We start from the raw sequence: 4406 nt of genomic DNA, 5'->3' as shown, positions 1-4406 counted from the left end.
GTGCTCAGTTCATTTAAACTGTAAAAGGTCACGTTCTTTGTATTTTATGTATGCATGAAATTAATTAAAAAGCTTGGCGTAATAGTCACATGGTATTATTTAAATTCAGCTTATTCTTGTTAGGATGTAGAAGGTACATTGTGCAATGTGAAAATAAGATTGTATCAAGCCTGTATTTTACTGACACATATACTGTACCACTGCACATGACCACCGAAAGGCGATGGTACGATGGTGAAAGTGCGATGGTACGATGTTGATAACGCGATGGTACGATGGTGAAAATGCGTTGTACGATGGTGAAAACGCGATGACACGATTGTGAAAACGCGATGGTACGATTATTAAAACGCGATGGTACGATGATACGATGGTGAAAACGCGATGGTACGATGATGAAAACGCGATATTACATCGACATTTCACCATCGTACTATCACACCATCGCGATTTCATCGTCGTGTCATCGCGTTTTCACCATCGTACCATCGTTGTTTGTTATCATTGTGCCATCGCGCCATCGCGTTTTGGTCATCGTACCATCGTGCATCGCGGTTTATTTTTAAATAAAATGTCACGATTGTCCAAACGGATCACCGTAAGAAACGGACAACTTCTTTTAGTTCTTGAAATTCGTCAATGTACAAACTTAAATTTAATGCAGGCTGGACATTATCAAATGTCGTTTATGTCATAACTTGAAAAAATGGTGTCATGTAAATTAAATATATCTACCTGCCAAATATGAGAACAGGTTTGAAATCTAAACGTGTAAACAGTCATACGTTTCAGCGATCCTTCCTATGATAGTGTTGTGGCTACGCATTTGAAAAGAACTAATCGCAGTATTGGCAATTCAGTCTTTAATCAACTGTGTGTTGTTTCTAATGTAATTGAAAAACTATGACACGAAATCTTCTAGAATTTCATCCGTTAAATATCGTGCATTTTACTAGCGATGGAACCATTAATGGTATTGTAATAGTAATATATACCAACCTGTTTACAAAATTTCTGTAGCTTTAATGTCATGATTGTATATTATCATTTCCTACCTATATTCTAACTTTAAATTATATTTGATAATTTGCGATCAAATATAATTTATATAAGCTCTAACATTTCTTATTTGAATAATTTATTGCTATTATATTAGCTCCCTTCATTGTTGTTTCAAAGTTTTTTCAACGATTGGGCCTCCGTGGCCGAGTGGTTAAGGTCGCTGGCTTCAAATCACTTGCTCCTCATCGATGTGGGTTCGAGCCTCACTCGGGGTGTTGAATTCTTCATGTGAGGAAGCCATCCAGCTGGCTTACGGAAGGTCGGTGGTTCTACCCAGGTGTCCGCTCGTGATGAAATAATGCACGGAGGGGCACCAGGGGTCTTCCTCCACCATTAAAGGTGGAAAGTCGGTATATGACCTATCATGTGTCGGTGTGACGATAAATCCAACAAAAAAAATTCGATCATAGCCTATTATCATTTTTTTCTATTATATTATGACCTTCATACAAATTACACATTTAAAATCTTGAATATGTTCGATTTTACCACTGACAGCTAGAAATTAGCAATCTTTAGACTACGTACGGATATGCAGCTCGTAAATAAAATACACCGAAAACATTGAAAATGTGATATATTTCTTTTGCAATAAATTTGTCATTTTTTTATCAAATTCTAATCAAAGTACCCATTTCCAACCGTGCATTCTTGGATTCATATATTTTTATCAGAGAAACGAATTAACGACAAAAAGCATGATCGCCGAGGCATGTAGCGTGTAGATGTACATTAGACTGGCTCCCGTCTCTATGTTTGTTATTATTATCATTTATCTGTTTGCTTCATTAAGAGGGAAAGTAACTCCAGCAGGTTGTTCATACATTGACAATTTTTATTGCCCTTGGCTCCAAACATGGTTCAGCCATCAAATAAAATTGTGCTATTTTAAAGGCTTAAATTTTTTTTATAAAATGTTTCCAGTATTTATATAAAAAATAACCATGCAGCCAGGGGCCAGGCTATGTGTACTTGTACGAAGGGCGGTATTCTGGACAGTTTTAAATATTACTATGTTAATGGCGGCGTCGGTGCATTTCGGGACTAGATTCAGAGCATCCACTTTTATAGTTTACTCGTCAACACTATTTTCCATCGTTAGTCTGGTCTGGATACGTTCGACGAAATGATTGCGTTTATTTATATAAAAAGATTTGCATTTTTCTTATCTTCGTAACAAGAGAAAACACGTCAGACTTACTGGAAATATCAGATATAACAAAGTATGCAGAAAGAATTCCCGTCGGATTGGCAGCGCCTTATTTCATGTAAGTTGAAAACAACAAAATTGGTGAAATTAGTAAAACACAAAATAAATAGATTTTATTTTTTTAATTTTTTTTTATTTTATTTGTATTTTAAATGTAAGATCAAAACATTTTTATCCGTGTGAACAGCATATCAAACTAATATTTTCGCAAGGAAATACGGACGAAACCATCCCACACCACAAACACACACACCTCCCACCCCCACCCCACCCCACCCCACTTCCTCAAACACTTCCATCTCCTCCGCCTGCCGCCCCTCGCAATTTGATCGCCTTTAATTGTTTTATTGTATCTAAATTTTCATTTTATTCCGTTTAAAAATCTATGTTGATCATATCATTTTTTTTTTTGTTTACAATAATCTTTTTCAGATATTTTGTTGAACAGAATCAAAGCGGGGATTTTGCACGTCTTGATAAAATTGAACATGGGATGGGATTTTGTCCGAAGGGGTTGGAAACAGTCATTCTTTCGCGAATGGCAAGTGAACAAACTCGATGAATGTAATTTTGAACATTGAAGGTTATTTACTTTCTCTATAGACTGTAAATCCGATGATTTTTTTTAAATACGAAAATATGCTGATCACAACGATTTTGTTAATGATTATCTTGTTTTTTTTTTGTTGTTGTTGTTTTTTTTACCGTATGTATAGCTAAATGCACCAAAATTAAAAAAAAAAAAAAAATGAAAGTTCAAAATACGTTTAGATACATTTCTGCATATTCAGAAACCGATTTGCGAAAATATTGAAAATTGTTAGATTACTGGATCCATTAAAATGCAAACATAAATGTTGATTTAAATAGACTGAAACTATAACTGAAACTGAAGACTGTCTTCTTTCCCAGCAGGTGGTAAGATAAGATAGATCTTCGTAGAACACCGACAATCTGTCACCGGAAATTCTACGTGGCTGGAGGCAGTAAAATTCCTTTTTAGTTATTCCTAGGGCATGTTATGCCGAGAGTATAGAGGGCAATAAGTTATTCTTGTCTAACCGTTTCATGTTATGATGCATGATTTCGAATCCTTTGACACTTTTGTAAAACCAAGTACATATGAGCCGCGCCATGAGAAAACCAACATAGTGGCTTTGCGACCAGCATGCTGTTCGCTAACAGTTTCTCCAATTCCAATAGGCTTTAAAAGCGAACAGCATGGAGCCTGACCAGACTGCGCGGATATGCAGGCTGGTCTGGATCCATGCTGGTCGCAAAGCCACTATGTTGGTTTTCTCATGGCACGGCTCATATATCAGTGAAAAGTTGTTTTAGTAATAGCGAGGATAAACGTTTTGGAATTTGTTACAGAAATGTATGGCTTTTCTTAAAAAAATCATATAAACTTTATATAACCTGGTGTTTTATAAGAATATAAATATGTTAAATGTAAACATAAATTAATACATTACTTACTAATAGGTCGCTAGCTAATTAAAGAAGAAAGAGAAATAAATCTCACTCGATCTTTAAATTGCCTATGTATAGTAATTGGGAAAATAATTATGAGTTTGTTAAAGTGTCATGTATTGTTAAAGTGTCATGTATTAAACGCGTTAATTGATATTGTCCATAATAATTTGTTCTCTAATATTTTAACCTTTAGCCTTCTGGACGTAAGTGATTCTACCTTTGCGACCAGTGCAGATCAAGATCTGCCTGCACATCCATGCAGTTTGTTCATGATCTGCACTGTTAACCTTTCAGTCAGTATCTTTTTATTAAGCACTAGGTTACATCATTTTATGACTTTACGATTTTGTTGCTAAATGGTCAATTTAATTAATTATTAATCAGGGTGTCAAATATATGTTCTAATCTACTGGTATTAAAGTTTGGCTGATAAAAAAGAAAAATAACGGACGAGGGCTTTGAAATAAGAAATTCTTCATGTTCAAAATTTAATCTTAATATATCAAACTTCTTTCATCTTATACATGGGTTTTAAATATGTAATGACAACTTTTAAAATGAATCACAGGGCAGTAGTTTTGACAACTAACTTGACCATTTAGTAAGTGTATAGTATTTCATAAATTCTAATAAATACATTACGCTAAAAAGCCCATGA

This window comes from Mercenaria mercenaria, chromosome 11, assembly GCF_021730395.1.
Source record: "Mercenaria mercenaria strain notata chromosome 11, MADL_Memer_1, whole genome shotgun sequence".
Lineage (NCBI taxonomy): Eukaryota > Metazoa > Mollusca > Bivalvia > Venerida > Veneridae > Mercenaria > Mercenaria mercenaria.
This window is presented reverse-complemented; position numbering follows the sequence as displayed.